This window comes from Cervus elaphus, chromosome 23 (genome assembly GCF_910594005.1).
Source record: "Cervus elaphus chromosome 23, mCerEla1.1, whole genome shotgun sequence".
NCBI lineage: Eukaryota > Metazoa > Chordata > Mammalia > Artiodactyla > Cervidae > Cervus > Cervus elaphus.
This window is the reverse complement of record NC_057837.1, coordinates 76,904,263-76,916,824: the sequence shown is the minus strand read 5'-3', so window position 1 is coordinate 76,916,824 and position 12,562 is coordinate 76,904,263. Positions and strand designations below refer to the sequence as shown.

Genomic DNA, 12,562 nt, shown 5'->3' with positions numbered 1-12,562 from the left:
GCTCCAAAGGCCCCGGCCCTCCTGCTGAAAGTCAAAGCGCGCTGCCGCCTGCTTTCCCCTCCTCCTCACTCTGTTTTTTTATATACAGCAAGAATTACCAAGTGGCATAGATTTGGCTTATTTATCTCGCCCATCTTCTCTAGGTGAACAGCTCCCTGGGGGCAGGAGCTGTCTGTTCGTTCACTGGTCTCTCTCTGACACCCAGCCCCAGGCCTGGTCCACAGTAGGTGTGCAACAAACATTTGTTGGATGAATGGATGGGGATGGATCTGCCCGACCTTTCCCGCCTGGCACCTGGAACTTTGAGGGTTTTAATCTCACCTCCATCACTAAGGCTGTGTGACCTTGGTCAGGCTCGTTAGCCTGTCTGGGCCTCAGCTTCCTAAGAATAAAAACAGTACCCTCCTCACTGCATTCTGAAAGCATTAGGTGCATTCCTCCACAAGTGTTTACAACAGAGTGGCACCCAGTAGGTGCTTCATAAGGGGGCAGTCCTGTACCTCAGACCCCATTCCTGGCCTCCATCCCCCGATGTCCACCCCGGAGGGAAAGGCTCCGAGTCTCAGCCTCCTTCTTTAGTCCTCTGCACACAGTAGGTGCTCCTTAAATGCAGGTGTTGAGGGAAGGACACTGATGATTGAGGAGGGCCTCCTGTTTGCCATGCACTATGAGACAAGCTCTCCTGCCCTGGTTTATGGGTGAAGAAACTGAGGCTTCCACAGCGGCAGAAGCAGGACCTGTCCCTCCAAGCTGGCGAGGTGACCTCCTTCCATCCAGCTTCCATCCAGCTCTGAGGGTGCAGTGTTGCTCAGTCGTGTCTGACTCTGCAATCCCATGGAGTGTAGCCCGCCAGGCTTCTCTGTCCATGGGATTCTCCAGGCAGGAATCCTGAAGTGGGTAGCCATTCCCTTCTCCAGGGGATCTTCCCGACCCAGGGATTGAACCTGGGTCCCCTGCATTGCAGGCAGGTTCTTCACTGTCTGAACCACCAGGGTGAAGTCTGGGACCTTTGGGGGCAGAGGAAAGGCATGTCATTCTGAGGAGTGACCAGCAGGGGGCAGCAGACATCTGGCTTCCTTTGCAACTTCCAGCACCTCTGGGTCTGCACGGTCCTGAGAGGCAGCCCTCCTTACATTTCGTACCCTAAGTACCTCACTAGCCTCGCCCTAGTCCCAGCCCTGATCTGAGAGGTCACTTCTACTGAGAGATGCCTTTCTCCTGCCCTGCACTGAGCAGTGTGCTCAGAGCTTCCCACCTGCTTTAACCCTCATGGCAGTCAGAATGAGGTGGCTACGGTTATCACCCCGTTATTCAGAAGCGGTAACTGAGGCCAGAGAGCTGAGGTCGTTGGCCAGAGGCAGTGCTGTTCCGCAACGCGTGTTCAGTGCATGGAGGCAGATCACACGCCTTTGGATCATAAGCCATGACTGTGCGTATCAGATATTTGCATGGTCTCCTTTGGGGAAGGGGTGAGGGCTTCTGCTGAAGAAAGGGAGCCGATATTATGCCCAAGAGAGAATTATTTGTTTATAGTGTTCATGTCCTCCATATGAGAAAATAGAGGACTGAGGAGCTGGGATGGCCCTGAGAGAGGAAGCTTGGTCCAGCCTCAGGGGATGCTCCAGGGAGGGCAGGAAGCCTGCCTGATTTTCCCAGGAGGAGCAAAGTTACCCACCTGGAAGCAGCAGAATGTTTCAGGCTGAAGGGACCATGTGCACAAAAGCCCCGGAGTGGCTCAAGGAACCTCAACAGCCAAGTCTGGTTGAAAGAGCATCAAGAAGGTGCGGTGGGGGGGAGTCAGGAGCAGGTGGAGAGATGTCAGGGCACAATTCACGGAGGTCGAGAGGCAGGGACGGACCCAGGACACGCAGGGTGCCGTGGGGTCCCAGAAGGCACCCCCCCACCTCCTGCGGGAACCTCAAAGAACTGCCAGTGCCCCCCTTTGACAGATGGGGAAGCTGAGGCTCAGAGGCGGTGGGGAGCCGGGAGCAGCAAGGGAGCTTTGCCTTGAAGTGCGCAGAGCAGCTGATTGAAGAGAATCCTTGTGCCGAAAACTCCCGCCTCTCTGGGACTCGACGCCCCACGTGACTTAGAACAGCCCACAGGCCTCAAGTCTCCCAGCAGCTCGAGCTCAGCCCCAAAGCCTTCTCCTCTGTTCATCCAACCTGCCCCGCCCTGGGCCTTGCAGCCAGAGTCCATGCATCCAGGGTGGGATGGGCGATCCCGGGGACAGAGCCCAACTGTCCCTCTCACCTTCTGCGCCTTCCTAGCAGAGTCCACCAAGGTGGGGATAGAGCTGGCGCTCAGCCAGACCTCCAGAGCCGGGCTGGCAGGAGCTCAGGGGCCAGTGTTTGGTCTCGTTTTGTTTTTAATGGAAAAATGTTCCCTGCACCACCAACTCTTTCCTGGGCAGGGTTTGGAAACCATCTCCAGATGGGGAATAATTTTAGGGGAGAGGAACGGCTAAAATTACGGGCCAGTTTGCCGCCAGCTCCCACCGGGACGAGCCAGCCTTGGCCCTGGAACTTTCCGGAGGTGGGGTGGCTGGGTATGAGTCGGGGAAAGAAGGGAGGGTGGATCACTGAGGCTGGGTGAGCTGCGGTCTGGTCACAGGGGCGCCCCAGGGAAGCTTCTCGACTACTGCGTTCGGAGGCTGCCCACCCACACCAGGCTCCTCACCCATCCTTATTCTTCACGGACATCCCCAATCAAGCGTCCGCACTTGACTGCCATTTTGCAGGAAACGCCAAGGCTAGAGTGTCTTGTGTTGCAATCAGCCCCAGGGAAACTGGCAGGTCAGACGGCCCAGGCTCTGCCACAGATAAACCATGAGGAAGAAACAAATGGCAGGGGAAGCAGACATTGAAAGACTGAACAGGTATCAGTTTTGTTTTGACCTCGCTGGCTTGCAGCATCTTAGTCTCCCCCCTGCAGGGATCGAACCAGGACCCTCAGCTGTGAAAGTACAGACTCCTAACCCCCGGACCACCAGGGAATTCCTCATCAAAAAAATTTTTTCTAATGGGCAAGACAAAATATAGCCTAGGGATACATGCAGAAGTGATAAAACTATAAAAAAAACACAAACGTTGACTCTAGAAGTCAGGGTCCTTTTGGAAGGAGGGAGGGTGGAGCTGTCCCTGAGTGGGACAGGACTCCTGTGGGGGCTTCTGGGGTAACTGGCCAAGTTCTGTTCTTCACCTGGAGATGGTCACAGGGAAGTCCAGTTGCCTTATCAGAATCATGAAGGTATTTGTTTGCACTGTGTGGTTTTCTATATCTGTGTTTTATTTAAAAAAAAAAAAAAAGATTGAAGGGAAAGATTAAAGGCAGGAGGAGAAGAGGACAACAGAGGATGAGGTGGTTGGATGGCATCACCAACTCGATGGACATGATTTTGAGCAAACTCCGGGAGTTGGTGATGGACAGGGAGGCCTGGTGTGCTGCGGTTCATGGGGTTGCAAAGAGTCGGACACGACTGAGCAACTGAACTGAAAAAAAAAAAAACCAACTTTTTTTTAAATGGAAATGTCCCCATGCAGATCAAGGAAGGTAGGCTTGGAATGGAGTGGCTTTCCCGGGGGTGAGTAGAGAGCTGAGATCAGAGCCCAGCCTGTAGTCCAAGCCCAGGATCTGTGCCGGGGCCTGGGGGTGAGACAGACTCACTCCTGACCCACAGTGCTGGGAGGCTGAGCAGTGGAGCTGGTCAGGAGTCTCTCCCACCAGGATACCCAGAGATTCTGGATAAAACGAGGCATGGAGCCTTGTAAGGGGATGACTGGGCTGGCAGAATTGAAGGGAAATACCTCTTCAGGGGCCACTGGCTGGTGGTGGTCTAGTCGCTAAGTCGAGTTCGACTCTTGCGGCCCCACGGACTGTAGCCCGCCAGCCTCCTCTGTCCGCGGGACATCCTAGTCAAGAACGCCAGAGTGGGTAACCATTTCCTTCTCCGGGGTATAGTTTCCTGTGCGACACGGACCTTGTTCATTTCATCTTTTTTAACCTGAGAGATTCTGTCCTTAATCTTGATAGTTTTTGAGGAGTATAGGCTAGTTATTGAAATAATTATTGATCATCATTAACATTTATTAGTGATGTTCAATTTGATCAATTGATGGCTGGTGGGGGTGCTGAGGGCAGAAGCAGGGAAGCTGAGGAGGAGGCTCACGGCAGGTGTCCATGCGGTGATGGCAGGAGAGGTGCAGGGACTGAGGAAGGCTAGATTCGGGACTCTGGATCTGAAACGAGGGGAAGGGACCTCCTTTTGGCTCAGAGCTGCATCCTGCCTGCCCGCCTGTTTCTCCCATAAGCTGTGACTTGGGCAAGTTACTTCTTCTGTGACTTAATTTTCTCATCTGTGAAATGGGGATGGTGGCACCTCTCTAAAGGCGGTTATTAGTACATCTGAAACAACGTGGCTTCTAGTAAGTGCTACAAAGCGTTGACTGCGGTTACTCATTATTAGAATCTTATCATCTCCCTCCAAACTTCCCAGCAGTGAATCCAGCCTCCAGAACTCCGTGTAAACCTGGAGTTTAACTCTTGAAACTGAGTTTCTCTTCCATGAAACTTGCTCTGACCCCGAAGGTCCCAGCCCCTAAAATCCAGAACTCCTCGTGCTCCGTGACCCCCACCCATCACTGCGTTTCTGACCCTGACTCCAGTCTCCCTTGTCCTGACGGGGACCGGCACGTTGGTGTCCACTGGACATGGGATCATGGCACTTCCTCCCCTCTGTCCCTGCCTGCCTGCACACTTGTCCCTGATACTTGTCGCCACTGGCCACGTCACTGTCTCCCCGGCCTGTCCAGGTCAACATCTTTCCTCCCCTTTATTACTGCAGACACTTCCCTGCTCATATCTTGAGTTAAAAAGAAAGTGGTTGTATGTTTAACTTCAAGTCATGCCGCCTCTCATACAAGTTCAAACAATACAGAAGCATGTCAACATTTAAGTTGTCGTTCAGTCGCTACGTTGTGTCCGACTCTTTGTGACCCCGTGGACTGCAGCTCGCCAGGCTTCCCTGTCCTTCACCATCTCCCAGAGTTTGCTCAAATTCATGTCCATTGAGTCGATGATGCCATCCAACCAGCTCATCCTCTGTCATCCCTTTCTCCTTCTGCCTTCAATCCTTTCCAGCGTCAGGGTCTTTTCTAATGAGTCGGCTCTTTGCATCAGGTGGCCAAAGTATTGGAGATTCGGTCTCAGCAACAGTCCTTCCAATGAATATTCAGGACTGATTTCCTTTAGGATGGGCTGGTTTGATCTCCTTGCAGTCCAAGGGACTTTCAAGGGTCTTCTCCAACACCACAGTTTAAGATCATATGTTAAATCTGAAAAGTGGTTAATGGTAGTGATTTGTGTGTGTGTGTGTGTGTGAGGTGGGGCGGTACATCCATATATTTCCCTATAATTCCATTTTCCCACTTAATTCCCAGAGCCTGAATAGGGGTCAAGAGCCATGAGAGGGTCGTTCTTTACTGGAATCTTGGTCAGGCTGCCACTTTTTACTGTTGTGTCAGTGTGTATCATCTTTTTAGATTTCACGCATACACGGTATCATATGTTTGTCTTTGTCTTAAATCCCACATAAACTAACTTCACCCAGTATGACAATCTTTAGGTCCATCCATGTCACTGCAAGTGGTATTCTTTCTTTCTTTTTTATGGCTGAATAATATTCCATCGTATATATGTGCTGCACCTTCTCTATCCATGCATCCGTCAATGGACATTGAGGTTGCTTCCATGTCTTGGCTATTATGATAAACTTCTGTTTTTACCAGGGGTTCCTGGTAACTCAGCTGGTAAAGAATCCGCCTGCAATGCAGGAGACCCTGGTTCGATTCCTGGGTCAGGAAGATCCACTGAAGAAGGAATAGGCTACCAACTCCAGTGTTTCAGGCTTCCCTGGTGGCTCAGCTGGTAAAGAATCTGCTCGCAATGTGGGAGACCTGGGTTCGATCCCTGGGTTGTGAAGATCCCCTGGAGAAAGGAACAGCTACCCACTCCAGTATTCTGGCCTGGAGAATTCCATGGACTGTATAGTCCATGGGGTCGCAAAGAGTCAGACATGACTGAGTGACTTTTACTTTTCTGTTTTTGAATTGAGAGTGAGGCAGACACCTTTTACTTGTTGAGTTAAACATGCTATCGTTGGTTTGTATCAGGGATCTCCGTGGTTTTACTTTGTTTTGTTGTATTTTCTCCCCTCATCCTTAATGCCCAGGCCCATGACAGCTGTCTCTGGTTGTGTATGTGTCTTTGTAAAACAAGTAGCATTATTTTATGCATGGGTGTTTTTAATTTAGAGACAAGTTCTCCTGTTTTCTCTCTTCTTTCACTCAACATTCTGTCTCCAAGATCTCTGCGTGCTGCTATGCTGAAAAGTCATTTATTTCTGCCTCCTTCCTAGCAGGCCATTTACTCATGTCCTTTGGTGCAGAACATTTTTTTGTCATGAGAAAACCTGGGCCCTGAGCCTGCCTCCTTTGAAGCCAGGAGGGCCTGCACCATAGGGAGGAGGAGAAATCTCCAGCTTCTACATGACTAATGGGGTCCTGCTGGGCCCGGGGATGGATCGGCCAGGGCTGGGCAGCTGTCTGCACGCGCTGTAGGCCGTGGGAGGAGGGTTTGGGAGGGTTGTGGGGGCAAACAGAGATGGGGTCAGGGCCAGGATGATCCACCCTTGGAGCCGCCCAGACCTCCGGCCTGCTCTCTGGGCCTGGCAGAGCCATGAGCAGCTGGTCCAGGAATGGGCAGGGCCAAGCGGTGAGGGAGGGAGACCACGCATACCCATCTCCTCTATGTGGGCTTGGGATGACGTCACGGGACGCGCTGCGGTGGGTATCGCGAGGCCAGGGGCTAAGTCACGGCGCCCAGTCCTAGGCGCGTGGGCCTCCTCTGGACCAACGTCTCCTGAGTAAGACAGGGAGGACCCCTGGGTGCCCAAGTCGCCTTCCCCGCCTCCCTTCCCTTCATTTCCCCACAGTCTGCTCCATTCAGCCATCCACTCACCAAATTATTGAGCTCTGATTAAGCGCCGGGCACTGGTCATAAGGTAGTAAACCAGATGGACAACAATCTGTGACCTCTTGAAGCTCTGTTGCGTGTGTGCATGTGCGTGTGTATGTGTGGTAGGTAGACTAAGAGCCATCTCACCCCCACCCATGTCCTACTCCCTGGAACCAGCAAATATGTGAGGTCACATGGGGAGTTACGGTGGCAGGTGGAATCAAGGTTGTTGTGCAGCTGACCTTGAGCTGGGAGATGGTCCTGGATTATCTGCTGGGCCCTGTTTTTATTTATTTACTTTAAATATTTCTTTATTTGGCTGCCCCAGGTCTTAGTTGCAGCACATGAGATCTTCGATCTTTGCTGTGGCGTGTGGGATCTTTAGTTGCAGCATGTGGTGTCTAGTTCCCTGGCCAGGCATCAAACCCTGATCCCCTGCATTGGGAGTGTGGAATCCTAGCCACAGGACCAAGGGAAGTCCCTACTGAACCCAGTTGAATTGCAAGAGTCCTTGTAATCCAAGAGGGAAGAAGGAGAGTTAGACCCAGAGGGACGCAGCACAAGACAGAACGGACCGACCTCTGCAACTCTGAAGACGGAGGAGGGGCCACAAGCCCAGGTGCGCGGGCGGCCTGGAGAAGCTGGAAAAGACACGGAAGCCAATGTTTCTCTCTCAACCTCCCCGAGGAGCTCAACCCTGCCCCTTAATGGTGGCTAAAGAAGATCCCATTTGAACGTCTGACCTCCAGAACTGTAAGATAAATTTGTGTTGTTTTAAGCAACCAAATTGTGATTTGTTACAGCTGCAAAAGGAAACTCATACCCAACAAACACGTGAGACATCCAATACATGAGATGGTGGTAAGTGCTCTGGGGAAAAATAAAGCCAGGGGGAGGACAGGGGATGTCGGGGTGGTTTGCAGTTTTAAGCAGAGGGAACAGGCAGGCAAGGCCTCCCTGGAAAGGTCACGCTTCACGGAGGCCTGAAGGAGGTGAGGACGTGAGCCAGGCAGTTAATGGGGGAACATGGTACCAGGTGGAGGGACGGGCAGGTGCAAAGGCCCTGAGGTGGGAGTGAGCTTGGCATGTTCGAGGCACAGCAGGGCAGCCACCGTGATGGTGGCAGAGTGAGCTGGGGGGATGGAGGTAGGGGAGGTCAGGGAGGATTGTGGGGGGTCAACTGAGCTCTGGTGAGGGGGCTTGGCATGTAGGAGCTGCCCTCCCTGGTTTGGGGAGATCCCACATGACAGAGTAACTAAGCCTGTGCGTCGCCACTATCGAGCCTGTGCTCTGGCCCAGGGGCTGCAACTACTGAGGCCCGCACGCCCTCTAGGGCCCCACAACGAAGAGTAGCCCCAGCTCATGGCAACTAGAGAAAGTCCGTGAGCTGCAATGAAGACCCAGCACAGCCAAAAATAATGAATTAATTAATTTAAAAAAGATCAGCCCCTTTCCCAGGTCTGCCCCGGCTGCTGCCGTGGTTTCCCGCTCAGTAAAGTGAAGAAGGAACGTGCCCACCCTCTATGCCATCATCCCATTCCAGGTCTTGCTTCCTAGGTCAGCCTGTTACTTGGAATCCTTCTCTGAATCTCAGCGCCTGATACAGCCTGGTCTAGGTGGGGTGGGCAGAGATACGGCGACCTCCATCTCACCCTAGAACTGCCAGGCCTGGGAGGAGACGGCTGCGCTGCCTCCCTTGGGATCAAGGCCAAGCAGGACCACCTGTGCCCTGGGCTTGAGCAGCTGGGCTGGCGGCCGGGGGATGAAAGTCGCCAGCCGCTTCCCCTCCACTTTCTGTGCTCCGTGACCTGGGGCTGGTGGCTCGCCCTCTCTGGACCTCAATCGCCACATCCAAAGGCAAAAGAGGTTGGATTAATCAGGGGTCTTGAACTGACAGCCTGTAACCACATCCTGCCCACAGACATATTTATGTGTTTTAGATTAGTGGTCAGCACTTAAGAGTTGAGAAACTTCTCGTAACCTCCAGATTTCTGGCTTCTTTTGAGAAACGAGAAGATCTGGCAGGTGGTGCCTGGAGCTGACTCGGTGCCATCAAGTCAGTGCCCCGCCCACCCCGTCATTTCTGCCTCGTGTCTCGAGATGCTGGGATGTCTGAGTTTACAGCCCTGGATGTTGCGGCCCTTCCAGCTCCAACTTCATTCACTCAGCAGCTATTCCTTGAGCATTTAGTATGTGTCGGACCTATGAGATAAGCCTTACAAGCCCGTTTTAGAGACAAGGGAAGTGAAGCTCAGAGAAGGGGGGGGATGTGGTTTACTAGGCTCACGGTGTCGGCCTTGAGGCTGCATCTGAGCCACAAATGTCCGGTTGATTGACAACTGATCCCAAAGGTCTTTGGCCAAAATATATTAAGTACTGACACGGGCCTGGGCCATGGCCCTGAGCCGGACAGACCAGTCCTGCCTTCGTGGGCTGATGTAGTTCCTGGAGCCACAGCGATCAACCAGGAAAACCTGGGATTCCAGGAGAGAGGTAGATGAGCAGGGTGGTGGCGGGCCCAGGAGGGAGGAGGTGAGGCTGGAGCTGCTTCCCACGGAGCGAGGGCTGGAGGCTCGAGCCCCGAGGTCCCCCTTCCTCCTCCTCTGTCCATCGTGAACACTTCTCTGAGACCTGTCCCTGTCCAGGCGCTGACGTTCCACTAAGATTCTGGTGACATGTGGCTCTGGAGTCCCAGTCCTGCTGCTTACGTGCTGTGTGAACTTGGACAAGGGGCTTAGCCTCTCTGTGCCTCGGTTTCCAAGTCTGTAAAATGGAGACAGTGTGGGTGTCTACCACCCAAGGGCGTTGGTGGTGATGCGAAATGAATGACGAACTACAGTCACTGAGGATGTAGCTGGGGAGAAGGCAATGGCACCCACCCCAGTACTCTTGCCTAGAAAATCCCAGGGACGGAGGAGCCTGGTGGGCTGCAGTCCATGGGGTCGCGAAGAGTCGGACACGACTGAGCAACTTCACTTTCACTTTTCACTTTCATGCACTGGAGAAGGAAATGGCAGCCCACTCCAGTGTTCTTGCCTGGAGAATCCCAGGGACGGGGGAGCCTGGTGGGCTGCCGTCTATGGGGTCGCACAGAGTCGGACACGACTGAAGCGACTTAGCAGCAGCAGCAGCAGGATGTAGCTGGGGCTCAGTCACCAGGGACTGTGATCAGAAAGTCCTTCCACTGGGCAGAGTCCGGAGGCTAAATAGACTACAGAGTATCCGCTCCCTGGAGGATGGGGTATGGGTGGAAGATGGGGTTGCGGGACACATTCCTGGGGAACCCCACGCACAACGGTGGGATCAGAACCCACCACTGACTCTACCTGCGGAGATTTTCCACCACAGTGGAGGGGCCTGGGCAGCCCCTTGGGCAGACAGGAGGCTGGGGTCTGTGTGGGACCCTTTGCTGTTCACTCCCACCAGGAAGCTGCCGGAGGAAATGTTTTCACCACCCATGTTTTTACTTTCAGTGTCTCAGAAGCCCAGCCCCACTGGCCTCAGGCTTGGGAAGGAAATGCAGGTTTTCACCTTTTCCACGTGGTGAGAGGAGCCAGGACCTCTGCAGAGAGACACCGTGAAGCTCTGACGCAGCCTCCCGAAGCTCCGCCTAGTCCCTGGATCTCCCGGGACAGGGATTCTCCTGAAGAGGGGATGGAAGCAGGGATGATGGAGGATGGGGCTGAGAAAGGCCTGTGTAGTCCCCACCTCATTCACACAGTTCAGACACATAGTAGGTCTTCAACAGTATTCTATCAATGGATGGATGGGTGGGAGGGAGAATGAGAGGGTGGGTGGATGAATGGATGGATGGTTAGGACTTAATTTTGAGAACACTGATCTTGGAGGAAAGTTACTGGGTCATCACGATCCTGACCACAGACTCATCGAGGCCAATGGCAACTCCCCTCCCTCCCGGCTCCCTCAAGTCCAAGCATCTCCAGGGCAAAGGTTCATCTTCCTTCAGAGACTGAGCCATGCGCTGCCCCGGGTTCTGTGTGGGTTATACCTCCCCTTGACGCCCAGCACAATGCGTTTGTGCCTGTGACATGCTGAATAAATAAACACACGTGGAGCCCACGAAGCTTAATCAGGCAGCTCTGGTGTCCCAGGTGTTACACAGTCACAGGAACATCTAATCACAGCCAGCCCGTGAGAGGTCAGATTACTGACATTCTGCAGATGGAGCAGGTGGAGCCTCAGAGATCTCACTAGGAAGGGATTTAAAAAATAAATAAATTCTTTTAAAAAGTGAAAAATCACTCAGTTGTGTCTGACTGTTTGCGATCCCATAGACTGTAGCTCACCAGGTTTCTCTGTTCAGGGGATTCTCTAGGCAAGAACACTGGAGTGGGTAGCCATTCCCTTCTCCAGGGGATATAGGGATGAGCTCTTTGAGATGTGTCTGCTAGTCTCAGAATGACTTCAAAACGAGGTCTGCTCTTTTAGGTGAGGGAAGGGGAACCGTATAAGCAACCGCCATGGTGTTGGTATTTCTTGAGCATTTGTTTTCTGCCAGACTTTCTAAGTATTATTTATCCTTCCTGAGTCAGTCAGGGCCCACCAAAGACACAGAATGTATGAAATAGATGAGTGAATGAATCTGTAATGAATGAAAAACCTCCATCCCAGGCCTTCCCATCCCCCAGAGGTAGCTGATCTTATTTCTTCCAGATCTTACTCCAGTGGTTCTAGGCCACGGAGGATTTTGCCAGCAGGGTACATGTGGCAATGCCTGGTGACATTCTGGTGTCTCACCTGGGGGTGGTACTACCAGTATCTAGTGGGTAGAGGCCAGGGATGTTTCTAAACATTCTGGAAGTCCAGGACAGTCCCCAACAGAAAGTTATCTGCCCCAAATTGTGTCCAAGCTGAGAAACTTTGCCTAATTCTTGCAGCCACACAAATGTATACAGACATGTACAAGATACAAAGATTTTTTTTTTGGGGGGGTGTGTTTTAAAATAAGTGGCATAATATTGTTCTGAGCTTGCTTCTCTTTCTTAAAGATACATTTTGGAGATTTTTCAGGTCAGCATATGCAAACCTTCCCAACTTTTTTTTTTTTTTAAATGGCAGGACACATGAAGATTGGTTCCAGTTTGGGATTATTACAAACATTGTTTCAATAAATATTTTTGGATTTCTCAATGCTATGAGCCAATAAGTCACTAAAAAATTTTTTTTCTGCTTTGGCCGAGTTGAGCTGAGATTTTTGCTCTTACCACTAAAGCACCTGGAACTCTAGGGACGGTTGAAGATTATTTCAAAGATCCTTCAAGCGCAGACATTTCCTGAATCCTTAAGTGGAGTGCATACCAGCCGGAGGAGGTGCCCTGTCTGAGAAGGTGAGGAGCTCAGAGAGGTTTAGCAGAGAAAGGGAGGGCATGCCAAGCAGCAGGGGCACAAGAGCATGCTGGGTGACCGATGATAAAACTCGCCCCGGCAACGACCTCAAGCGTCAAGCCGGGTGCTAAGGCCCCCACCCCTCTAGGTGCAGCGTCAGCGCCGCCCGAGTGCCTATTGGAAAGGCAGAATCTCCTGCTCT

General features: G+C 52.4%; 1 long non-coding RNA gene across 1 annotated transcript; it reads left to right on the top strand.

Annotated features, from left to right (window-relative positions):
- Positions 1–2,587: 2,587 nt before the first annotated feature.
- LOC122681623 lies at positions 2,588–11,229 on the top strand. The gene is made up of 3 exons (XR_006337052.1): positions 2,588–2,878; positions 7,343–7,875; positions 10,488–11,229. It is a non-coding gene; the product is annotated as an uncharacterized LOC122681623 (long non-coding RNA).
- The last annotated feature ends 1,333 nt before the right edge of the window (positions 11,230–12,562 follow it).